At 35.3% G+C, this 27,920-nt stretch overlaps 1 protein-coding gene and 1 pseudogene across 9 annotated transcripts in view; both read right to left on the bottom strand.

The window, feature by feature from the left end:
• NIPBL (NIPBL cohesin loading factor) overlaps positions 1 to 27,920 on the bottom strand; it is a 230,179-nt gene that overhangs the window by 151,462 nt on the left and 50,797 nt on the right. The gene's annotated exons all lie outside the window — the stretch shown is intronic.
• Positions 1,225 to 27,920, bottom strand: part of LOC143647237 (shugoshin 1-like) — a 59,879-nt pseudogene continuing 33,183 nt past the window's right edge. The window contains exons 2-3 of the transcript XR_013157934.1: positions 14,153 to 15,893; positions 1,225 to 13,394 (exon numbers count right to left, since the gene is read on the bottom strand). The product of XR_013157934.1 is annotated as a shugoshin 1-like (transcript). The remainder of the gene's footprint in view (positions 13,395 to 14,152; positions 15,894 to 27,920) is intronic.

Here is a 27,920-nt window from a genome sequence, read left to right as displayed (position 1 = left end):
ATAAGACTATGCGTAGATCTCTCAGCAGAAACCATGGAGGCAAGAAGACAGTGGGATGATATATTTAAATTATTAAAAGAGAAAAAATGCCAACCAAGAATTCTATATCCAGCAAAACTGTCCTTCAAAAATGAGGGAGAAATTAAAACATTTTCAGACAAAAAATCACTGAGAGAATTTGTGACCAAGAAACCAGCTCTGCAAGAAATACTAAAGGAAACACTAGAGACAGATACAAAGACAGAAGAGAGAGGTGTAGAGAGGAGTGTAGAAAGGAAGACTATGAGTAAAGGTAAAAAGAAGGAAAGTTAGATATGACGTATAAAATCCAGAAGGCAAAATAGTAGAAGAAAGTACTAACCATGCAGTAATAACACTGAATGTTAATGGATTAAATTTTCCAATCAAAAGACATAGTCTGGCAGAATGGATTAAAAAACAGACCTATCTATATACTGTCTCTACTCAAAGGACACGAGGCCAAGGACACAAATGGGCATTTACACACCAATGTTTATAGCAGCATTATTAACAATTACCAAGAGATGGAAACAGTCAAAATGTCTATCAACAGAGAGTTGACTAAACAATCTGTGACATTTACGTAAGATGGAATATTATGCAGCTGTAAAACAGAATAAAGTTATGAAGTATGTAACAACATGAATGGACCTTAAGGACATTATGCTAAGTGTGATTAGCCAGAAACAAAAGGACAAATATTGTATTGTCTCACTGATATGAACTGACATTAGTGAATAAACTTGAAATATTTCTTTGGTAACAGAGACCATCAGGAGATAGAAATAGGGTAATCTATTGGGTAATTCGAGCTGAAGGAATACAGATTGTGCACAGGACTGAACATAAAAACTCAGAAATGGACAGCACAATACTACCTAACTGTAATGTAATTATGTTAAAACACTGAATGAAGCTGCATGTGAGAATGATAGAGGGAGGAGGGCTGGGGACATAAATGAAATCAGAAAGAAAGATAGACGGTAAAGATCAAGATGGTATAATCTAGGAATGCCTAGAGTGTATAATAATAGTGAAATGTACAATGTACAAATTTTAAAAATGTTTTGGCATGAGGAAGAACAAAGGAATGTCATTATTGCAGGGTGCTGAAAATAGATGATAATTAATACTTTAAAATGTCACCTTATGTGTGAGACTAAAGCAAAAAAGTTTGTTACAAAATTTATATTTTGACTAGAGCATTTCCTAATATAACTCATGTAGGTAGTTTGATTGAATGTCATAAGTACTGGGAATCTCAGGTAGGACATGAGATTTTGTTGGTTTGTCCAGAGTGATGCCCCGATGAATCCCAGAGTGATTTGATCAGAGACTGGAAAAGTATTTGCAAGCCCCCTTCGGGGAATGGGGAGAGTGGGGAGAAATTCAACTTCCCCAAGTTGAATCCTTGATATTCTCACAAGCAGTGTAGACAACCAAAGCTACAGGCTGACCCCCAGTCTTGGGGTCTGTTCATAAGAAACTTAACCCCACAAAGGATAGGTCAAGTCTACTTAAAATTTAGGCCTAAGAGTCACCCCCAAGAGAGCCTCTTTTGTTGCTCAGATGTGGTCTCTCTCTCCAGCCAACATGACGAACAGTCTCACCACCCTCCCCCTCTCTGTTTGGGACATGAATCCCACGGGTGTGGACCTTCCTGGCCACGTGGGACAGAGATCCTGGAATGAGCTGAGACTCAGCATCAAGGGACTGAGAAAAACCCTAGAATGAGCTGAGACTTAGCATCAAGGGATTAAGAGAACCTTCTCGACCAAAGGGGGAAGAGTGAAATGAGACTAAGTGTCAATGGCTGAGAGATTCCAAACAGAGTTGAGAGGTTATCCTGGAGGTTATTCTTGTACATTAAGTAGATATCAGCTTGTTGTTCAAGATGTAGCAGAGAGGCTGGAGGGAACTGCCTGAAAATGTGGAGCTGTGTTCCAATAGCCATATTTCTTGATGATGACTGAACAATGATACAGCTTTCACAATGAGACTGTGAATGTGAAAACCTTGTTTCTGATGCTCCTTTTAGCTACTATATCAACAGAAGAGTAGAACATATGGAATAAAAGTAAATAATAGCAGGAGCAAATGTTAAAATAAATTTAGTTTGAAATGCTAGTGGTAAATGAAAGCGAGGGGTAAGGGGTATGGTATGTATAATCTTTTTTTTTCTCTGTTATCGTTTTATTTCTTTTTCTGTTGTCTTTTTCTAAATTGAGGCAAATGCTCTAAGAAATGATGAATATGCAACTATGTGATGATATTAAGAATTACTGATTGTATATGTAGAATGGAATGATATCTTATTGTTTTGTTTGTTAATTTTTTTAATTAATAAAAGTTTTTAAAAAGTTCAAAAAAAGTATGTTGTAAAATATTTCTATCTGGTTTGAAATGATTAAATAGATCTGGCTTTGTATTACCTTTTATCAGTGTAATCCAACATAAAGTAAAATGTTGCTTCTCAAATTAAGCTTCTGCAGCCCAATTTCTCCCAGATGTTATAAACTTTCTCCTATCTAATCCATTCTCTTACAAACCAACACACAGCCAATTCATTTTAAACCAATATTCCCCAATCATTTATTTTCAGCCCTTCTAATTAACTAATAAGGAATAAATTTTGTAGGGTGGAGTTGACAAACTTAAGATAAGGAGAATAAAGTTTATTTGGATTGCCCAAGAGCTTTCAAAAAAGTCCAACTTACTGAATAGTATCCAACACTATTTTTGATATATGAGAGGGACAAAAAAGTTGGAAAGAATTGGAGTTGGTCAGGATAAATATCCAAAGAGTGGAAACTGTAAAGGACTTAGCGATAGTAATATCTGGTGTTAATTTCACATAGACAACTATAAACTACTATAGATATGGAAAAATCAAAACAACCACATTTACCTTGAAGAAAAAAAAGAAAAGAAATCACTGAGGAAGTTTTTTTTTAATTTTTTTATTACAGAAGTTGCAGGTTTACAGAAAAGTCATGCAGAAAATACAGAGTCCCCTATTATTAATACACATGCTAATGTGATACATTGGTTACAAGTAATGAAAGAATACTATTATAATTGTACTACTAACTATAGTCCAGGTTTTCACAAGCATTCAGTGTTTGTGTTGTACAGTCCTATGGTTTTTTTTTAAATTTTTATTCTAATAATACATATTCTTAAAATTTCTTTTAGCCACATTCAAATATACAACTGAGATCGGTTAATTATAGTCACAATGTTGTGCTACCATTACCACCATCCACTACCAAAATTTTTCATCATCCCAAAGAGAAATGCTGTATAATTTAAATATTAACTACCCTTTCTCTACTCCAACTCTGGCCCCTGGTAACCTATATTCTAGTTTCTGGCTCTATGAATTTGGAAGTTATTTAAGCCCAAGTCAGTGATTTTCAGATTGCCTATTAAGTGGTCTGTCAAACCTAGATACCAACAATATATATTCCTGCTTTTACTATAGCTATCTTATATAGTAGAATGTAGTATATTAGATTATTATAAAATAAAGAATATAGTAAAATAGGAAACTGTATTGCTGTAATGAAGTTTTATATTCCAGATGATATTTATGTGGGTTATTATAAATGCAATTACTTTTCAGACATCTATGCACACACTTTCATGGGTAACTCTAATATAGCAGTGGTCTCCAAACTGCTGCGTTGCTCACTTGAGTTATTCTTCTAAAATGCTGATTTGGGAAATCCCATTCTATCTTGATATCTAACACACTCCTATTTTTGCATTTAAAACACACCACAATTATTCATAAAATTCTGAGTTTCATGTCAGATTATGAACATCTTGATGTCAGATGTCAGAGACAATAGAATTTTTATATTCCAACTGCCTACCACAATACCAGGCAGTTTTACATGTTGAATAAATGTTATGCTGAACTGAACTGTTGACCAATTAAGCTCTTTTACACACAAATGATGTACAACCAAAAAAGAGTTCTTCTAATATTCTATGAAAATAAGGTTATCTGATAAAGAAATGCTCAATTCCTTGAGTTATCTGGTCACAATATCTAAACCATATTGTGTACTCAGATTAAAGTTGGGGTTGCAAATTCAAATGCCCACAATGGCTTCACCCACTCTGACTGAGTGAAACAAGGATGGATATAAAACCAGGGAAGGACATGTCAATCTACAGACTAAATCTTAGCTACCAGAACATACTTTATGGGTCAAAGAAAACAGGACAGATTTGCCTTGCAGGGCATCAGTGTGTGACCTCTGAAAAGAATTCAACTTCTTCAGTTGATAATGATAGATTATTTGGTTTGGTTCAAGGAACCCAAGCATTGCTTTGATTTTTTATTTGCTCTTTATTTCCTCGAGTTCATACTCACACCACCCTTTCTAGTTCTCAATATGTAACTAAACTGGATTTCTCTCAGTTCCAGAAACTTCTTTCTGCTTCACTGCTTTTATAAGCCTTCAGCCTGGAAAGCTATCCACTTTCTCAAGCATTAAACTACCCTTCCCCTCAACCTCTCATGCTGGCTAATAACTACTCTTGCCACTGCCTCAGGGAAGCATTCCATGATATTTCCTAGACTAGATTAGGTACCCTGGTAAACATATTCTAAAGCACTGCATGCTCTTCTCAACAGCACTTTTCATCATTATAATTAAATAACCATTTCTGTATATAGTTGTTTAATGATTACTTTCCTCATTGGACTTCAAGCTCTAAGAAGACAGAAATCGGGTATACTTTGTTCACTGCTACATTCTGATCAAGCATGGCAAGTGACAGACATCAATACATATTTGATGAAGAAAAGAATAAAGACTCTTTTGTTACTATCATACAAAATGGAATAAAGTTAAGGGAAATAATTAAAAGATATCAAATTTGTACTTGCCCCCAGAGACATAGGGGAGATTTTCATTAAAAAAAAAAAAGATATTCTTTATTTGGATTTCTTTATGTATCTACATGTCTCTCTTAAGCTTAACTACTCTGTTCAACACCTAGTATCTGTCTAGTACTGAAACTGTTATATTAAAATATCACTGTATAAGTGTATTTTGTCAAATTGTCTTATATTCAAATTAATTTTTGCTTTATACATTTAGCTTTTGGGTTCATAACATATTTTGGCTGCTGTATTTTATTGACAAATTTTGCCACTTGTTTACCCATTCTTCCAATGTCTCTATCTATTTTAGTATTTTTAAACTTAAATTCTATCCTGTCTGGTATTACACTGCTATTCCTGTGTTGTTGTTGTTTAACTTTTTTCCAACATACTTTGCCCATCTCTTTATTTTCTTCTCAACCATTTTACTTCTTTACCTTCTTCCTTTGTGATTTTTCTATCTTAGGGATTTAAGCCAACAATTCCAACCTGGATATCTGTCCTGAACTCAGATTGGTATATACAACTGCCTATTTAGCACCTACATTTGGATGTATAAAAGACAGTTCAAATCTGACTATTTCCAAAATGAGTTGCTTATATCATTCTTCACACCAGCTCCTTGTGCAGTATATCTCCATCTTGACCAAAGGAAACTCATTGTTCTGATTGCTTAGACTGCTGATCTTTCTTACCCCACGTTTGGATTATGAGCAACTCATATTGCCTTTAACTTCAAAACATACCTACAATTCAAGCACTTCCCAGTCCCACTCCATCATCCTAACTGGCCTCTTCTATTCTCTCCACTAGTAAGCAATTTTACATAGCCACCAGCTAGTGTCACTGCTATCTGCTCAAAACCTTTCAATGGCTTCTTTTCTCACTCAAAATAAAAGCTCAAATCTTTAAAATGATCATCACCTTTGAATATGAATTATAACGTCTCTTAAGTTTTGATATTTTCTTCTCTGAGAGAAGATGTTACCTAAAATGTTACCTTATTTTAGGAAACATTTATAATATTTTAAGTGTTATATAAATTGGTGAGAAAAGATATAACATTCGCTCAAAAGTTGAGAAATGGAACAGAGGATTTTTTTGGTTTTTATCCCCCATCAGATTTCAAACACCTCTGCGACTCCTGAGCTCAAGACACGAGAGATGAAAGCATATAATGTTCTACTGCTAATCATAAAAGGGAGAATGTGCATATTCAGAGGAAAAAGCATATATACGTCTAAGGCTAACAAAACCAATGCTTTTCAAATTGAACCAATGGTCATAATTAAATTGGCTTAAAGAAATCACTTGATTTAACAACCAAACAAGTGTATTTAAAAAATGACATCTTCACTGGTGAGCATGAAGGGATGGAGGCCAAAGAATACAAATGTAATACTTATTTATATATTACGTATACAAGTCGATTAAGTCTTTTGAGGTCCATTTATTTATCTGAAAAATGAGGATAATTACCCAACCTTATATGGACACTGAGGGCTAAAGACAATGTACACAAAGCACAGTATGGGGTCATAATGGTAGACAGAAACTGAGTAAGTATAATATTTAAATTATTACTATTATTAGCAAAAGACAATATATTAACATGTAAGATCAATAACACAGCAATCAAATGATAAAAGAGTCACAGGGCAACAAAATTCTACCTTCTCTAAAGTTTAAGTCATACAAAATGCTGTACTTACTGTCATATTCACTTAACTGATATTGAGCAGTTACTTTAATTTCCAGGTACAGTGTTCCCATAAAAAAAGCCATAAATTGGGCAGGCAACAGTGACTCAGTGGCAGAGTTCTTGCCTGCTGTGCTGGAGACCCAGGTTCGATTCCCAGAGCCTACCCATGCGGGGTGGGGGTGGGGAGCCATAAATTAGTAGAAGAACTTTAAAGCTAAACTCAGTTCTAGATTAATTTAGCAGAATATGGTAGGTGATTATAGAAGCATCTCTTTTTGTCAATGACACCTTCAGTGAAATCTTCAGAACAAAGAGCATAGTTAATGGAAATCAATATAAAATCCTAATTTATTTTAATCAAAATAAGTACTTTTTAATCAAAAGTAAGTACTCAAAAAAAAAAGTACTAAAAATCATCAAAGAAGCATCCACCAAGTATTCAAAAGTGCTAAGGAGTTTGTGAAGTAAACCAAAGGGAATATGTTGGGAAAGATATTTATATTCATGTTCAGAAAGGTTAGGCCAGAGGAATGGGGAAGCTACTGAAGTAACTAATAAGTCATTAATGAATTGGACATAGGAATGGGTATACGAACGAAAAGGAAATATTTATACTTGATACTTAGCAAATGAGCAAAGTAGGAGATTAAAGCAACTTTGTGATCTAGAAGTCTCAGAGACAGTGTATGGAATTGTGAGTTATTGTTCCATTTAGACACAAGGTAAAGCAAAGAAATCAGGAAATAGGAGTGGAGCATAGGAAAATGAACAGACAATAGGAACCTAAAGGTTATGTAAGATGTATGTACTTTATCAACTTAGTAAAGCAGTCTTCAAAGAACATGGCACAGTGGTTAAGAACAGAGGTTTCAATTATAATTGCCACTTACTAGTTGTATGAGTTTGGGCTATTTATTTAATCTATGCAAGTTTTCTCTAATATAAACTGAAGATAATAGGACCTACCTAACAGAGTTATTTTAAAGATTAAATGAAATAATATATGTAAAACAGGTATTAGTAATAATTTTCAGATACAACACTGTTTCGTGGGGGAAAAGTATAAATTGTTAAATATTATTACTATCAATACCATTAATAAATTGAATATCTTCAATTCAATATTCATCGAATATATTCTATATGCCAAACATTCTGTTAGATTACTTTACATAATGTTAATCTTCAGTGGATTCTTTTTCTTTACTGTGCTTCACAGATACTACATTACTATTTTATTTACAAATTGAAGGTTTATGATAACCCCGTGTTCAGCAAGTCCATCAGCATCACTTTTCCAACAGCATATGGTCACTTTGGGTCTCTCTGACATGTGGTGGTAATTCTCACAATATTTCAAACTTTATCCTTATTATTTATTATATTTGTTATGGTGATCTTTGATGTAACTATTGTGATTGGTTTGGGGCACCACAAACCATGCCCATGTAACATATCAAACTTAATCGATAAATGTTGCGTGCATCCTGACTGCTCCATTGACCTGCCATTCCCCATCTCTCCCTTCTGTGAGGCCTCCCTAATCCCTGAGACACAACAATACTGAAATTAGACCAATTAATAACCGTACAGTGGCCTCTAAGTGTTCAGGTGAAAGGAAGACTCAAAAGATAAAAATGATTAAGCTTAGTGAGGAAGGCCTCTTGCACCACCAAACAGCCAAGCTGTAAATGCAAAGGAAAACTTCTTGAAGAAACCAAAAAGTGCTACTCCAGTGAACACAAAGCTGAAAGAAAGCAAAAGAGCCTTATTGTTGAGATGGAGAAAGTTTTAATGGTCTGAATAGAAGATCAAACCGGCTGCAATATTTCCTTAAGACAAGGCCTAATCCAGAGCAGGGCCCTAACTCTCTTCTATTCTAGGAAGATTAAGTAGAGGTGAGGAAGCTGCAGAAGCAAAACCTGAAACTAGCAGAGGTTGGGACAAGAGGTTTAAGGAAAGAATCCATCTCCATAAGATCAAAGTGGAAGTAAGGAGAAGGAGCAAGTGCTGATTCAGAAGCTGCAGCAAGTTATCCAGATGATCTAGCTAAAATCACTGATGATGATGGCTACACTAAACAACAGATTTTCAGTGTAGATGAAGCAGTCTTCTATTGGAAAAAGATACTATTTAGGACTTCCATAAAGGAAGGAGAAGTCAATGCCTGGCTTCAAAACCACAAAGGACAGGCTGACTCTCTTGTTAGGGGCCAATGCAGCTGGTGACTTTGAGTTGAAACCAGTGCTCATTTACTATTCTGCAAAATGCAGGGCCCTTATAAGGATTATGCTAAATCTACTCTGCCTGTGTTATATACAGGGAAGAACAAAGCCTGTATGTAACACAGGGATAGCACATATGTTCAAACCATGGTTTGATGATTTAACCATGATTAAGCCTACCTTTGAGAACTCCTGCTCAGAAAAAAGAATATTCCTTTCCAGATAGCACTGCTCATTGACAATGCACCTAGTCATCCAAGCACTCTGATGGAGATGTACGAGATTAATGCTGTTTTCATGCCTGCCAACAGAACATCCATTCTGCTGCCTATCAATCAAGGAGAAATTTTGACTTTTAAGTCTTATTATTGAAGACATACAATTCGTTGTATAAGGTATGTATATTGTTGTTTTAGACATAATGCCATTGTATATTTAACAGACCACAGGTGAGTGTAAGCATAACTTTTGTATGCCCTGGGAAACCAAAAAGCACATGTGCCTCTCTTTATTGTGATATTTGCTTTATTGCGGTGGGCTGGAATCAAACCTGCAATATCTCTGAGGTATGCCTATATTAATCCTACCACTTCACATTTATGAAATACCACTTGTAAGTAGACAAAGGAACTGTTAAATGCCACTCTAAAATATATTTTTAATTCAATTATTTTCCTAGTAATATATTATCTTAATAATAAAACATATTATTAAGAAAATAAGATAAACAAAATAGTACCATACTGACAAAAGATAGTGGAATACTATAAGTAAGCAAAGAAAAGACTTTTGGCAGAGGCCCCAGAGAAGTATCACAGGAAATAAAAGTAAAATGAAAACATAAAGGGTAGAGATGGGGATAGGAAATCTTGAAAGGGAACATGAAAGAAAAGAGTCTGAAAAACAATCTTATTTTTAAAAAATATTTTTATTGAGAAATCTTCACACACATACAGTCTATCTACAGTATAAAATAATAGCTCAAAATATCACATAGCTGTGTATTCATCACTATGATCATTTCTTGAACATCTGCATCGCTCCAGAAAAAGAAATATAAAGAAAAACGCATACATTCCATACTCATTAGCCTTCCCTCTCATTGATCACTAGTATTTCAATCTACCCATTTTTTTTTACCCCTCATCTACCCCCCATTATTTATTTATCCCTTTTTTTTTTTTTTACTCATATACTCATACCTTGGATAAAAGGAGCATCAGACAGAAGGTTTTCATAATCACATGGTCTCTCTGTAAAAGCTATATAGTAATACAATTATTTTCAAGACTCAAAGCTGTGGAACACAGTTTAACAGTTTCAGATACTTCCCTCTAGCAACTCCAATTCACCATAAACTACAATGGGATATCTATATAATGCATAACAATAACATCCAGAATAACCTCTTGACTCTGTCTGAAATCTTTCAGCCACTGAAACTATATTTTGTCTTATTTCTCTCTTCCCTTTTTGGTCATGAAGGCTTTCTCAATCCCATGATGCCGGCTCCAGGCTCATCCCAGGAGTCCCATACCACATTGCCAGGGAGATTTACACCCTAGGAGTCATGTCCCACGTAGGGAGGAGGGCAGTGAGTTCACCTCCGAGTTGGCTTAGAGAGAGAGCCACATAAAGAATAATCTATTTTATCTATTAGCTAGACTAGGAATTTTCTGTTATTTTTAAAATAATAATAGCAGCTAATGTCTGCTATGGATGTAACTAGCTACTTTATATCATATCACTATTTAATTTTCATGGTAGTCTTGCACAGTAGATATTATTCATGCATCAAAAATTTATTGAGCCTCTACTAGGTGCCAGACACCATGTATACAACTATACCTATGATAATATAGTGTTTCTGCTTTCACCAGCTTGCAGACTACTGGAGAAATTGAAGTTCTTTCAAAGAGGTTAATCAGCCCAAGTTCACACAGCTAGTAAGGGATACAGACTCAAATCTTACTTAAAGACTTGTGCTCTTAACCACATTATATTGTCTCAAAAAAAAAAAATTCCATAATATCGACAGGGTATGAAACTTCATGAATGTATACAAAATTTACTCAAGAAAAATGGAAAAAATCCCCAATCAGACCATTTAAATATTTTCTAAATTTATGGCTAATAATTTATTTAAAATTTTAATTGAATAATATTACATGCTAACTTCTGTTGTAAAAACTTAAAACATTAAAATTTGAATATTAATTAGGAGAAAGATAACATACACAGTTAACAACTTCATTCATAAAGTTCTATATTATTTGATTTAGTCTGGTTAATTACTTAAACGATCATGTTAAATAAAAAGTCCTAAAGTTAAAACAAAAATGGATCATCACGCAAGCAGAAATATGAGCAAGAAAATTATAACAGTGCCATCTATGGTACAATTAGTAGAATGCAGATAACTAACATAATTTTTAACCATCTTTATTATGAATTTATAGAATGGAGATCAATCATTAAAATAGTGAAAACTGGGTCTTACCCAACCGATTTGTACGACTAGAAACTACTGGAATTCAATTTGTAATTTTTACGCAGTACTATATATGAACTTTCTACAAATACTATGAACATTTTCACAACTTAGTGGTGTTTGCTGGGTCTTATCACTTATTTATACCTATATAAGTCTATATCCTTTAGATTTACATTCAAGCCAAACAGCTAGTATTGAATATAGACTTCATTCAGAAATCAAACCAGTCAAGGCTAAACTAAGTTATAACTTCTATGCCTGCAGAAAAAGCTTCTCCTGGATACAGAATTTTACAATTAAGAGTATGTACCAGAATATCTAAATTGTAAAGTAATATAACTGAATACCGCATAATGGTCCAGGCCACGGAAGAGAACAAGAATATCAAAGTCACAAACTGGTGAATTTCCACAAAGAAACATAGTAAATTTCAGTTAGCAACAACTAATTACCAGCAACATTTAATTATCTAAATTATCAACATTTAATTATTCAAGTTATCAAATTAAGAGATTTCAATAAAGATAATTTCCTCAACTTATTCATTAAGGGGGCAGATACAAAATTTCTAACTCAGAGAATAGCATCACTGGCCCACAGAGGTCGGTTTTAATTGATTTAGCTACAATAAATCTTTTCTTTAAAACACATTTTTCTTTTTTTTTTTCTTATACAAAACTTTATTTGCTCTTTAAAAAATGGATAAAGCACAGTGGTGCTTTAAAAGTTTAAAGAAATAGGGCAGGCCATGGTGGCTCAGCAGGTAGAGTTCTCGCCTGCCATGCCGGAGGCCCCAGGTCAGTTCCTAGTACCTGCCTGCCCATCCATGTTAAAAAAAAAAACAAAAAAAAAAACTTAAAGAAATAGAGGTGCAAGGAAAGTTCAGTAAGACCCTCTGCCATGTGAGAGACCCAGGCTCGATTCCCAGCCCATGTACTTTCCAATCCCACAAAATTCAACAAATGGTGCTACATTAACAGGACAGTCACATGGAAAAAGAATGTAAAGTGACCACCATCATACAGCATACCAAAAAAAAAGTTTAAAGAAATACATACCAGCATATGTTTCAAACTTTCTAAATTGGATTAATTCTCTCATTGGTTGATCAAAAACCTTATATAAAGCAAAAAATGAAAAAGCCCTTAGCATTCAGACATTTAACATTTGAGAGTTTTGCCTAGAGGCAAAACTATCCTGAAAGCATATGAAATAATGATTTGTGATTCTGTGAGGCATCACTTTGAACAATGTGCCCTTAGAGTTTTGGGTTCAGAGCTTGTCACTTACCTAGTTCCTATGCCTGAGCAGCCATCAGTTCTCATATATACTTTATCTGAAAAACTAAATACAACTGTAGGATAAGGGGTCCATAAACAACTTATACAGTATACCCTACTGTGAATATCAAGGATTTACTTTACTCAAATATTGCAATAAGGAGTTTCAAAAGTCCTCAGTCTGTCTTCAAAAAACACTCTAGCATCCCTACTTAGGAAAAAAATAAAGATACCAAAAACTTATAATTAAACTATCTACATGTGAACAGTTGTTATTTTTCAAACTTTTGGTAAAAGACTGGTAAAATGAAGGGTTTTAGGCAGTATAAGAAATCTAAAGCATTATAGTGGTTAAGTCCAGTTATTTACATTCAAAAGAAAAAATAAACTCAAATTTATTAAAGGTTAAAATCAACCATAACATTTTAAGTATGGTTTTGAAGAAATGCTCATTCTTGTCAAGAGAATATTCCATGGCAATAACTCAACCCACTTGTGTATCATCTTACAAACTTTGCTTTGAGCAATAGAGTAAAGTTTGGAATGAATTTCAACGGCATTCAATGAAAGCTTCACTGCATTTGCTTAATATATATTTTTTAGAACATCTGGAGTCCTTTTTTGGCTTGAAAATAGGAGAATTCAAGGAACACAAATCTATAAAAGGGCCCCTCTTCTCAATTTTGAATCAAATGTGGGTTTCTTATAGTTTATACTGATTGTGCATCTATGTTTACAGAGAGACAATGCAAGGATTTCTTTCTTTTTTTTTCGGTGTAATAATATCCTATTAAATGGATAAGCCACATTTTATTTATTCATTCATCGGTCGATGGATATTGGGAGACTTACTTTCCCTTTCCTCCACCCTTTAAAATATTTTTTTTTATGGCAACAGACATACAACATGACATTTATCATTTTAACCATTTCCTAGTATACAATTCAGTGGCATTATTACATTCACAATGCCTGTTAAAACCATCATCCATTACCAGGACTGTCCATTACCAGAACATTTCCATCACCCCAAACTCTGTACCCACCAAGAAGCACTTCCCAAACCCTTTTCCCCTAGCCCCTGGTAACTTATAATCCACCCTCGGACTCTACAAACACTTCAGATAAATGAATCATGAAATATATGACCCTCCGTATCTGACTTCTTTCACTTAGCGAAATGCTCTTAAGATTCACCCATGTGGAAGCACGTACCAGTAATTCACTTGTTTTATGACAGAATAACACTCTACTATATGTATATACTATACTCTGCCCACCCATTTATCTGTTGATGAACATGTGTTGTTTCCACCTTTTGGCTATGACAAACAATGATGCTTTGCACAACGGCAAACACGTATCTCTCCAAGTCTCTGCTTTCAATTCTTTTGGGTATATACCTAGGAGTAGAATTGCTGGGCCCTATGGCAATTCTATGTTTAACTCTGAGAAATGCCAAACTGCTCTCCACAGGGGCTGAACTACTTTACCTTCCCAGCACACTGCAGGGCTTTCTTAATTCCTTGGGGTGAAAGAGAAAGTTTTCTCCTTTTCCCCGCAAGAGATATGGAGACATTTGTGATATCCTCTAGACCAAGGTAAGTGGAATGGTAAGTTTCAGAAGGTGCACTGAAAGGAGTTTTACAGGTAGGAATTTCTGTTGGCTTGGAACCTTGGGTCTCTTTTTCATCTGTAAATTTTAGTGGTCTTTTAGATAGAGACCTGGTGATTGGGAGATTTTGAATGCACTGCAAGTATTTTTAGAAGGCAAATAAAAGTCATCAGAACCATCTCCTGACTCACTTGATTCACAGATGCTCACTTCAGTATTATCTTTGCTTTCTTTTCTTTAACAATCACTGCTCTTTTTATTTTACCAGAACAGAGACAGAAGAATACCCTCTTCCAAATTAAAATTGTAAGCATCATTGGAACTGAAAGATTCATCCAAATTTTTCTAGAGAACAGCTTTTATTATTTTCACTCTTGCTCCCTTTTTACTTTGATTTTCTTCTCTTAACTTTTTTCTTTTTCTTCTTTGTGAATCTCTATGCTTAGTTTTAGTTTGCTCGGATTTAGACTCTAAAATGATTTCTTTTGGTTTACTCAGGTTTGCTGGGTAAATCAGCTTTGGTGATAAGTTAATTTGGTACTTACTCCACTGACAAACACTTTGTTCTACTTTTCAGATATGTGTACATTTATGAGCAGGTCTGCAAATCGAATTCTTTCCAATTCAAAAGATTCCCCTATCAAATGAGTAGTTTCAAAATTATCCATATGTCAAACTGACATAGATTGTTATAGCATTTATTTAAACTGTGACAAACTGGTGGGGGTCTAGGTAAGACATTATTAGTAGGCTTATCTTCACTTGACTCAAAATCAAATATCAATCTGTCTTGAACAGTAAGTATTTGCTCTTGTATTTGGAATGACTTGCCTTGTCCTGGAAGGTCAGTCAGTTTCTGAAGAGGAATCTGCAGTAAATCCTTTACAAATAATTCCCTGGAGTTGTCATCACTATTAGAGTCCATTCCAGAGGGGCATACTTCCTGGTTCTGAGCAGGTTCTTCTGTTTACTATAAGTAAGTTTTACTTTCAATGCATATAGCTGACATGTGAGGTAGTAACATGCTTGTCACAGGTTTAAGTTGATATTTTGGGCTTCTGTCACTTTGAATTTCACTTTCCACAGCTAAAACTAATATTCTATTGTTGTCTTGGTAATTTTTCAATAGTGTAGAAGTGTTGGTGATTATTTGGCATGGTACACCTTCAAAAGACTTGCACTTGACAATTTCTGCCAAGTTTTTAGTTCTTTTCTCTTTCATTCATTTCTTTATATCTTCAAGACTATCCTGAAAGGACTCTTTAAGACACCTCTCCTTGGCCATTTTCTGTCTTGGCCAACACCTCTTCTGCAGCCATCGCCCTCCTCATCACATTCCAAGGCTCTGTGAGGCTATCCGGTTGTGGGCTCCAGATTCCAAAGTTTGTGGCATCAGCTCTCATCCTAAGACACATACATCTTTTTGAACTCTATGGAGAAATTCCTGGAAAGTACCTAGAAGTACTTTAAGATGGTGGAAAAGAAAACTGTAGCTCATGTCTCCTACAAACTCCTATCATTAAGGACTCATAGTTGAAAATTTCCTTCATCAAAGGTAAGGTAAGGAAAGATAAACCAATATTCCAAAGTTTTCCTTTTTGCATTTTATTTATTCTTGCAACAAAACTGCCATAGTACATAGGATTTCCAATAAACCTATAAGATAGATTAGGAGATAAATGGGTAAAACAAGTAAATGAACCTCACAGAGATTATGCTACTCACCTAACTTCATAAAACAAATAAATACAGAGGAAAGTCAAATCCAAGATTTTTATTCAAGGATTTTCTGAACTAAAATCTATGCTCTGTGCAATAAGCCAAGTTGCTTTCTATATAACAAATACCACAGTCAGAATGTCAGAGTGATCCCAGAGAAATCAGAAGTATACTTGATATATCACACATTTTATACTAGGTTATAAGTATAATACTCACTAACAAGCTAACGGAAAACTGAACCGTAGTTTTGTTCTGAGTTCTTATGCACTCAAAAATTGGTTTATAAAAAGATATTCCCATATTGCATAACATCAAGATGATATTTAACTTATAATATAAATAGCATAATTTTCCTTATTGAAAATTCAAAACTACTTTGGATGGTTTATATGGTGTGTGAACGTATCTCAATAAAATTGTATTTAAAAATAAAATCAAGCTGATAGGTTTAGTGTAAGTGACAAGAGTACAGAAATGAAATAAAAATTCAGTGTTTAAGAAATGGGTCAAACTCCAATATCATTATATAAAAAACAAGGGTGCACGGGTGGTTCAATGGTAGAATGCTCACCTTTCATGCAGGAGACCTGAGTTCGATTCCTAAACCATGTATCCCCACCCCACCCCCCCCCAAAAAAATCCAACAACAAGGGGATGGGAACTAGGTGGAATGGAATCTGGTAATTATAATTTTAAGAATTATATTGAAGGAAAAAAACTGTATTTCAATGTTAAATGATTAATCATTTCCTTTCCCCATTTATTAAAAATTTATAATTTATCAAAACAATATAAATTTAAAAGTTCTTAAGAATCAATCAATTCTATATTAGTTACACTCATTTAGGAAAGCTGACATTTTCATTAAAATAGCTTAATGAAATACAAAATTTTACTGTGTGATAAACTTGTTCCCCTTTGCTTAACCAAAGGCAAACTAAAATCCTAGCTACTTTTTTGGTGAGGCTACAAAGTTGGGAAAGTGGCGACAATATGAACATATCTCAATAACTTTCCAAGTCCCAAAATCATCATTTTTGATTCCGACTTGCCAAGAACATAAAGCAAAGAAAATTAGCCCAGAGTACAGCAATGATGATTTTCTTGTGCTGGTGAAAAAAGCAAATGTAGCACTACAAAAAGATGATTGTGCATGAAAGAGTTCTCTTTATTTTGCTTTGGTGTAATTACTATAACAACACAAATATGTCATCTGACTACTATGGTTCAAATAATAATTTTCATACAATTTAAAGATTTTAGTCTAGATTTTTATATCACTCCATTTTCAAAACAGTATTCAAACCTGCATCAGTATGTCATGGAAAAATTGGCAATGATTTTTTCAGATGAAATTTTACTTTGTCAGGTACATATAATATATTCTTGGGTTTTTTTCCTGGTGGGTATAGGGGGTGGGAAGGCACTAAAAAATATATTAGCTAAACTATTTGGTGTATATTTCTTAGTATTGAGGAGAGAAAAAGGAAATGAGGTCACTGAAAGTTTTCTGTAAGTAGAATAATCCTGATCTGTGCTAAAATGAAATTTATACTAAGGCCTTGATTGCCAGGATCCAAGTAGCAAGAATGCAAAAGAACTTGGCAGCAGCAAAAAGAAAACTGGAGTGGAGAAGAAAATGGCTATGGTGGCATATGGAAAAGAGGTTAGAAAGTACACACTTCTGTTCCTGAGAATAGGTACAATTTAACGTTTTCAAAATTGCTGAAAACTAGTTAATAAAGTATTTTAAGATGAGAGAACATAAGCTCAGCCAGTCTTTGAAAAAACATATTTTTAAGAAACAAACCAAAAGATACATAATGCTGGGCCGGCCACTGTGGCTCAGCAGGCAGAGTTCTCATCTGCCATGCTGGAGACACAAGTTTGATTTCCAATGCTTGCCTATGTAGAAAAAAAAGATACATAAATCCTCCAGACACAGGATAAAGATGCAAGTGAAAGGTATAGAAGGTAAGGCAGCCAATCTATTGAAATGAGAAATGCAGTGGTGGTGATGGCCATTGGAGCAAGCAATATTTTTCTTTACCAGAAAACAATAATAAAATGATTCCATATAAGAAAAAAAGAAAAAAAAAAGATTCCATATAAATAGCCACTAGTAGCAAAGAAGGGAATATAATATGCCATCACTATATTTCAGAATAGCTATGAAAAAGTCTTGTATTACCATGGTAGAATACTGCTTCTTATGCTACCCTCATGCATACATTATAAAAAGGAATATCAGTCATTAGATTCAAATTACTAAAAAATTAAGTTATCAGATCTAAACTTAGACAGTTAAGCATCAGAAGTTGAAATTCACGATTCACACATATCCTAAAGCAATTTGCTCACTACTCATTCCAAGGTTTACTTACACGACTTCACCATGGCTGAGTATCACCATTTTCCATTATTTACTTAAGGTTATTCTTTAAAATGCCTATTTGCTGAAATGCTAAGACAAATAAACAGGATACTTTTAACAAGTGTTTCTGAAGTGACACAAACCCAAAACTCGGCAAGCTCTGCCATCATCAGGTTATGACTTTCCAGTATTTGAGAACATCTACATTTGTGTTACTTGAGCTTTTCTTTACTTTTTTAACATATCATTTTTAGCTATGAAATCAGGTGTCCCATGACCAGCAACTCATTCCACATCCTATGCACCTGAACCCTGTCAGACACCCACCCCCATTCCCTGCACTCCAGGCAACCCCACCCCATCAGCCCCCAGTGCATGTATCTGCCCCACACGCCCACCCCAAGTGCAGCCCAACCCACTTCTCCTACACCCCTCCCAAACACTACCTCCCCCTCCCTGTTCCCTGCAGGCTATTGCTAGGGCATAAAGGTTGAAGACGCTAATCTCCATACCTAGGCAACCCCCACCCATAGTGTCTCACAACCTCACCCCACACTCCCTGAGCTCAGCGCATTCATTCATGGCACTCCCAGGCGCACAAGTGCATGGACCCCCAATCACATCATTCACTCTGGGAACTGCATTTTATAGCAGTCCTAGAACCGTGCATGTGCACAGCCCTCAGTCTCACTTCCCAGCTCCGAGAAAGTGCTGAACTGCACAGCTGGGTCACATCTGCCCCCAATCCACAAAGGCGAAGCACCGATTGGTTGCCACAGCTCTATGCATGCTCACAAAGGGCCCCAAACTTTAGACCAGTGCACATCAGGGTTATGACCCCAGAATGGTGCATCCACATTCACAAGCATCAGCGTAACAACCCCAACCAGTTCCCATACCTGCCCTGAAACAAATCACCGTACTGAAAGCTCCACCCTGTGCCCTGCTCCCTGCTACGCAACCATTTCACAAACAAAAGGCCTTAGACTACAGAAAGGAATCAATTCCCAAAGTAAATCAATCAAGATATGTACATGCCACGAAGACAGCAGAAGATCACTATGCATATCACAATGCAGACAGATATAGCCCTGCCTAATCAAATTAAAACACCAGAGAAGACACAGATGTTGGAATAACTAATCAAAGATGTTCATACAACTCTACTTAATAAAATAAATGGGACAGCAAATGGCATAAAGGAGATCAAGAAGACAGTAGAAGGGCACAAAGAAGAATCTGAAAGAATAAATATTAAAATAGTGGAAATCATTAAGATTAAAGTCTCTGTTGACCAAACAAAAAACAGACTAGAGGCACACAACATCAGATTTGAAGAAACAGAAAAAAGAATAAGTGAGATAGAGGACAGGAAAATTGACTTCGAAGACTCAAAACAGCAAATGGTAAAAAAAGATGGAAAAGATTGAATGGGAACTCAGGGAAATAATAGACAAAACAAAGTACACAAATATAAGAATTATTTGTGTCCCAGGAGGAGAAGAGAGGAGTAAAGGGCTAGGAAGAGTAGTTGAGGATATAATGGGGAAAAACTCCCCAATCCTCACAAAAAACGTAAATATACAAGTCAAAGAAGCCCAGAGAACTCCACACAGAATAAATCCAAATAGGCCTTCCCCAAGGCACAGACTAATCAATCTGTCAATGTTGAAGAGAAACAGAAAATCATGAAAGTGGCAAGAGAAAAACAATCTACTACATACAAGGAAAATCAAATAAGAATGAGTTCAGACTATTCAACTAGCACCCTGGAGGTGAGAAGGCAGTAGTATGATATATTCAAGATCTTGAAAGAAAAAAGACTCCCAGCTAAGAATTCTGTACCCAGTCAAATTGTCCTTCAAAACTGAGGGAGAGATTAAAGTTTTCACAGACAAAGAAGTCCTGAAAGAATCTGTTAACAAGAGACTGACCCTACAAGAAATACTAAAAGGAGTTCTGCCAGCTGAAAAAAAAAGACAGGAGAGATAGGTCTGGAGGAGTGCAAGAACTGAAGAGTACCACTATGGGTAATCTAAAGTATACAAAGAGAAAGAGGGAAAAGAATATACAAATCTGACAAATACAATAAAAAAGATAATTTGGTAGAATCGAGAAACACATTTTCAGTAATAGCTTTGAACATTAACAGACTAAACTTACCAATTAAAAGATACAGACTGGCAGAATGGATTAAGAAACGTAATCCAGCTATACGCTGTTTACAAGAGACTCATCTTCAATACAAGGATACAAATAGATTGAAAGTGAAAGGATGGAAAAAGATCTACCATGCAAGCTGTAAACATAAGAAAGCAGGAGTAGCTGTACTAATATCTGACAAAACAGACTTTAAATATAAAGACATCATAAGAGACAAAGAAGGACACTATATACTAATTAAAGGGTCAATTCACCAAGAAGATATAACAATCATAAATATTTATGCTCCCAACCCAGGAGCTCAAAGTACATGGGACAGACACTGGCAAAACTGAAGGGAGCAACAGATGCTTCAACAATAACACCACTCTCCACTATAGATAGAACAACCAGACAGAAGAACAGCAAGGAAATAGAGAAGTTAAATAACTTGATAAATGAATTAGACCTAACAGACATAGATAGGTCACTGCACCCCAAAGCACAAGGCTACACATTCTTCTCTAGTGCTCATGGAACATTCTCCAGGATAGATCATATGCTGAACAAAACAGGTCTTTATAAATTTAAAAACACTGAAATTATTCAAAGCATTTTCTCTGATCACAATGGGATGAAGCTGGATCTCAATAACTACCAAGGAACGAGAACATTCACAAATATATGGAGATTAAATAACATACTCTTTATTATAATAACAACCAGTGGGTCAAAGAAGAAATTGCTAGAGAAATCAGTAGCTATCTGGAGATGAATGAAAATGAGAATACAACTTATCAGAACTTATGGGATGAGGCAAAGGCTGTGCTGAGAGGGAAATTTATTGCCTTAAATATCTATATTAAAAAACAAGAGCGAACAAAAATGGAGGACTTAACAGCAAACTTGGAGGAACTTGAGAAAGAACAGCAAACTAACCCCAAAGCAAATAGGAGAAGAGAAATGACAAAGATTAAAGCAGAGATAAATGAATGGGACAACAAAAGAACAACAGAAAGAATCAATAAAACCAAAAGTTGGTTCTTCGAGAAAAATCAATAAAATTGATGGGTCAATAGCAAGACTGACAATGAAAAAAAGAGAGAGGATGCAAACAAACAAAATCAGAAATGAGAACGGGTGCGTTACCACAGACCCTGAAGAAATGAAAGAAATCGTAACAGGGTACTATGAACAACTATACATCAACAAACTAGACAACTTAGATGAAATGGGCAAATTCCTGGAGACACACAAACAAGCTACACTGATTCAGGAAGAAACAGAAGATCTGAACAAATCAATCACAAGTAAAGAGATTCAATCAGTCACCAAAAATCTTCCTACAAAGAAAAGCCCAGGGCCAGATGGCTTCACAGAGGAATTCTATCAAACATTCCATAAAGAACTAACACCAGTCTTGCTTCAACATTTCCAAAAAAAGTGACAAAAAAGGAACTCTACCTAACCCACTTTATAAGATAATATAATTTAATACCAAAACCGGGTAAAGATGCTAGAAGAAAGGAAAACTATAGGCCAATCTCCCTAATGAACACAGATGCAAAAATTCTCAATAAAATATTAGCAATTTGAATTCAACAGCACATTAAAAGAAGTATACACCATGACCAAGTGGGGCTTATACCAGAAATGCAGGATGATTCAACACAAGAAAATCAATTAATGTAATACAGCACATTAACAAATCAAAATGGAAAAATTACATGATCATCTCAACTGAAGCTGAAAAAGCATTCGACAAAATTCAGCATACTTTTCTGATAAAAGCACTCCAAAAGACAGGAATCAAGGTAATTACCTCAATAGGATAAAGGGAATATATGAAAAACCAATAGCCAGCATCGTACTCAATGGGAAGAGACTGTAAGCCTTTTCCTCAAGATCAGGTATAAGCCAAGGATGCCCACTGTCACCACTATCATTCAACATTGTGCTAGAAGTTCTAGCTAGAGCAATCAGGCAGGACAAAGAAATAAAAGGCATCCAAATTGGAAAGGAAGAAGTAAAACTTTCATTAGTTGCAGATGATATGATACTATACTTGGGACAATCCTGAGAAATCTACAGCAAAGTTAATGGAGTTAATAAATTCAGAAAGGTGGTGGGATACAAAATCAATGTGCAAAAATCAGCAACATTTTTATACACAAGCAATGACCTGGCTGAGGAGTCAGTTAAGGAAAAAATTCCATTCAAAATAGCAACTAAAAGAATCAAATCTTTAAGACTGAACTTAACTAGGGATGTAAAGGACTTGTACACAGAAAACTACACAGCATTGCTAAAAGAAATCAAAGGAGATTTAAATAGGTGGAAAGACATTCCCTGCTCATGGATAGGAAGGCTAAATATAGTTAAGATGTCAATTCTCCCAAATTTATCTACAGATTCAACACAGTACCAATCAAAATTCCAACAACCTACTTTGAAGATTTGGAAAAGCTAACTACCAAATTCATCTGGAAGGGAAGGAGACCCGAATAGCTAAAAGCATACTAAAAAAGAAGAATGAAGTGGGAGGATTAATACTCCCTAATATTAAAACCTATTATATAGCAACAGTGGTCAAAACAGCATGGTTCTGGCACAAAGACAAAAGCACCGAGCAATGAAATCAAATCGAGAGTACAGAAATAGACCACCAAATCTATGAGCAACTGATTTTGACAAGACCCTCAAATCCTCTGAACACAGACAAAATAGTCTTTTCAATATGGGTGCATGGAAAAACTGGATATCAATAGCCAAGAGAACAAAAGAGGACCCCTACGTTACACCCTACACAAAAATTATCTCAAAGTGGATCAAACACCTAAACATAAGAACTAGCACCATTAAGCTTCCAGAAGAAAATGTAGGGAAACATCTTCAAGACCTAGTAACAGGAGTTAGCTTTCTAAACTTTATACCCAAAGTATAAGCAACAAAAGAAAAAATAGATAAACAGGAACTCCTCAAAATCAAATGCTTCTGCACCTGGAAAGACTTTGTCAAAAAGGTGAAGAGGCAGCTAATTCAATGGGAGAAAATATTTGGAAATCACATATCAGATGAAGGTTTGATTTCCTGTATATACAAAGAAAGCACACAACTCAACAACAAAAGAACAAACCATCCAATTACAAAATGGGCTAAAGATATCAATAGGCATTTTTCTGAAGAGCAAATACAGATGGCTCAAAAGCACATGAAGAAATGCTCATTTTCATTGGCTATAAGGGAAATGCAGATCAAGACTACAATGAAATACTACCTCACACTTATAAGAATGACTGCTATTAAACAGGAAACTATAAATGTTGGAGAGGATGTGGAGAAACTGGGACACTATGCACTGCTGATGGGAATGTATAATGGTGCAGCCACTATGGGAGATGGTTTGTCAGTTCCTTAGGAAACTAATATTGCCCCATGACCCAGCAAAAGCACTATTTGGTATATACCCAAAAGAGCTAAAAGCGAGGACACAAACAGACATTTGCACACTGATGCTCATAGCAGCATTATTCACAATCGCCAAAAGATGGAAACATACCAAATGCCCATCAACAGACAAGTAGATCAACAAAATGTGGTATATACATATGATGGAATATTACGCAGCAGTTTAAGACAAAATGATGTCCTGAAGCACATGACAAGATGGATGAGCCTTGACATAATGCTTTGCGAAATTAACCAGACACAAAAGGACAGACACTGTATGATTCCACTTTTATGACCAGCATACAGGTATAATGAGAGAGTTATAAGACAGAATACAGGGGACTTAGAGATACATAGAAGCTAGAGATGGGTGAACTGTTAGCTAATCAGGTTTAACTCCAATGTAAGAGAATAGATAGGAATAAAGGTGACTCTCTAGTGGGTCTGGAAGTAATATTACCATATTGAAGATGAACAAGATTGAAAGGGGCTATATAGACCTACATGTCCTACTGATTCACAACAGAAATATGAATGAGTTGTCCTAAGAATTACTTCAAAAGATATGATTCTTGTACAAAGAGTGTTTAAGTTGAGGGGGAAAACTGCTATTGTCTGCTATGAGCTATGTTCAAAAGGAAACCATCAGACTACCCCAGCAATAGCAGAGGCAAATAATGAGGTGAGGGACAAGAGTTAAGAGTAGGTTCAGATCTCCTATTTGGCGAAGGTGTGTTTATTGTTTTTCTGTCTCTTGGGAACAATGAAATTATCTAAAATTGAGAATATTGATGGACTGTGGACTTTGGGCCCTATACATGATGCCTGATGAATACAGGTGGCTGAAGGATGCACTGACAGGGAAGTAGACTGGCAAACAGTATACATCGTTTGCCAGTGTATACTTATGATAAAGGCTGTGCTGCTATAAAAAGGAAGAATGTCGTGAGGCATGCAACGATGTGAATGAACATGTGGTACATCTGGTAAGACAAAATAAGCCAGAAACAAAAACAACAATGGTTTGGCCACCTTTAAAAAATGCTTATAAGAAAACAGGGGCCTAGATTGTAAGCTTTTAGAGCAGCAACATTAAGTCCGGAGTGGTGATTATTATTTCTGGATTTTGAGAGGCTGTTTTATATATATAACCTGATATTTAGAGAGAATAATGAAGCCGAACAGGTTGGGCTTAAAGTAATTCAGAACATAGGGGTAAGAAAGACAGCGTCTACATTTTAGAACCACACATACTCTTTGAGACCAATGGAAGAAAGGTTTATCTGACCTGGAACCGAAATTTTCTGCAGTGCATAAACTAATTCAACCTACTTGCATAGCTCATTTGAACAAGTGAAACACAGGAAGCACAGAATAAGAAAGAGTTTCTTTAATCCTGTATAGATTATTGTAATGTCTGGAAACATCCCAGAGTATAATAAGTAGATAATTAAAAAGTATTGGCAAAGTCCCCTGAGGGAGGGGAGGAAGACTATTTAACTATTACCATGAGGGAATCCCGATATTGTGTCAAACTTTAGGGATACCCAAATCAATAGGCTATGCCCTCGAACACAAGGCTTACTCTTGTGAAGCTCAATGTAGGTAGCGGAGAAGCTTAGACTACCTATAGGCATGCCTAAAAGTTACTTCTGGAGGACTCTGTTGTTGCTCAGATGTGGCCTCAGTCTCTCTAAGCCCAACTCTCCAAGTAAAATTATTGCCCTCCCCCTACATGAGGCATGACATCCAGGGGTGAAGTCTCCCTGGGGACATGGAAGAGGACTCCTGGTACCGTGGGATCAATAATTTCATCCTGACCAAAAGGGGGAAAAGAAGTGTAATTAATAAGTATCAGTGGCAGAGAGAGTTGAAATCGAGTTGAGAGGATACTCTGGAGGCTGCTCTTATGCAAGCTTCAGGTAGACCCTGCTACCTATCATAACCTGCCAACTCCCAACCAGGACCATTCCAGCCGATCCGAAAAAACATCTAGGGCAATATATATGATTCCACAAGGGTTCCAGGCACTAGAGTAACTTTCCAGAAACCTATAACCTCCAGATGGGTCCCTCATTCAGATTAAGTCCTGAAACCTTCCCCAGCCTCTCAAGAACATCAGATAGTTCCATCTCCCTACCTCATATTAGTAACAGACCCTTCCAATATCAAAAATTTAGAATTGCCATAGCCCAAATAACCCCAAAGAGAAGTGTGGAAAGGTCAAAAGTGATGGTGGAATTATACATAGAAGATAGGACTTAACAAATGAATATGAAGGCTGAATCATTAAATTGATATCTCTTTTAGTCTCCAGTATTTTAGAGCAACTGGAAATAAAAACTTAAAATTGCAAAATTGTAACCCACGTCAAACTCTGAAATATGTTCTACAGCTAAATTGTGGTACTGTGCTTTGAAATTTATAAGTTTTCTGTATATATGTTATTGTTCACCAAAAAAAGAAGGAAAAAAAATAGTTGACTGTGATGATAAAAAAAGTATTTAAGCTGTCTAAGTCTCCTTATTCTGGAGTAGCTAGAAGGGAAAATATGAGAGGATTGTATGGTAGCCCATGACAAACTCTGTGATCTGTGCTGTAACCACTTCTTGCCGAGTGCTTTAAAAGCTATTGCTTTTTCATTTCTTTGCTTTCAATATGTTATACTATACAAGAAAAAAGTTAAAAAAAATAATAATAATTGTGCTTTGTAAGATGTTTCATAGCATCAATGATGTTTTTGGAAACTCAAAGTGTGCGGGTATGTAAAATAAAAAGGATGGACTTTGTTAAAGAAAAGCTTGTAGTTTTAACCTTGAGAATGTGTACGGCAAAGCCTGAGTGATTAAGGAAAATTTGTAGACGGTTTCTAAAAGTGGAGTTTGTTTGGTGTTGTCAATGCTGACTAAAATTGATAAGCTTACCTAATGAGTATGGTTTGTCCTAAGGTAAAATTGCTAATTTTAATATGAAAGATAAGAGATGAATGGATATTGGAAAGTTGTAGAATATCTATGAAAGTGAATTCTGTCTGTCAAAGTCAATGGGAACCCAAAATTTGATAGATCTGTTTATACATTTTTTAAAGAGTGTTTTTATCAAACCATGTATAGAAAACTGGGGTTTAGTTTTCTCTCTGTTAAAACAAAATGGATTGTTGGTCTACTCTAAGTCTCTTAATAAAAAAAAATTTATAGAAGCAGATGGTGAAATGAAAGAAGTAAAGATGATAATCAGTCATAAATATATTGGTATGATACTTTGTCAACTGACATATATGGAAGGACTATCTTTTATTCTCAAGTTTTGTTGATCCTTCTTTACCTTGTATTAAATTAAATTAATGTGCTCTCTTTTAATAAAATGATTTTTTAATGTACTTACTCACCAACATAAAAAGTTGGCAATACTATATTAAAATTAAATCGGTCCATGAAATTAACTTAAAAAACAAAAGAGCTCCCACTTACTCAGTACTTCTGTGCTTTTTGTGAAACAACTGAGATCAGGCACAATGACTTTCCCATACAAATTGCAGAGATGGCTTTAGTTTATAAGGTGCCTACTTGTATTTTTAAAAGTTTCAGAGAAAGTTGTCAGTTTCTTTCCAACTAAAGCAAAACTTTTGAAAATAACTTCGAAAATAGGGTTCCATCACCTGCCTAACTTGTAAGACAAATTCAAACACTTAATGAATTGGAATAAAAAGGGAATGTGTCAGAAAGCAATCATCTACTTTTAGTAGGAAATTTCAAATGTGGATAAAGTAAACTGAGAAAATAAATTTCACTAACTTTTTTTGTTTAGGAAATAGGGGAAAATAAAGGATGGCCATCACAAATGAACAATTCATTTGCAACAACTGAATGACAGTCTTTCCACATATATTTTTCCTTTGGAGATTATAATAGCAGTAAAAAATGATTACCAGATGCAGCTTCTTTTAGGGTGTGTTCATTAATAATAATAAATGGTGAAATATGATTTCATTGACT

This window comes from Tamandua tetradactyla, chromosome 9 (genome assembly GCF_023851605.1).
Source record: "Tamandua tetradactyla isolate mTamTet1 chromosome 9, mTamTet1.pri, whole genome shotgun sequence".
In the NCBI taxonomy this organism is placed as follows: domain Eukaryota; kingdom Metazoa; phylum Chordata; class Mammalia; order Pilosa; family Myrmecophagidae; genus Tamandua; species Tamandua tetradactyla.
This window is presented reverse-complemented; position numbering and strand designations above follow the sequence as displayed.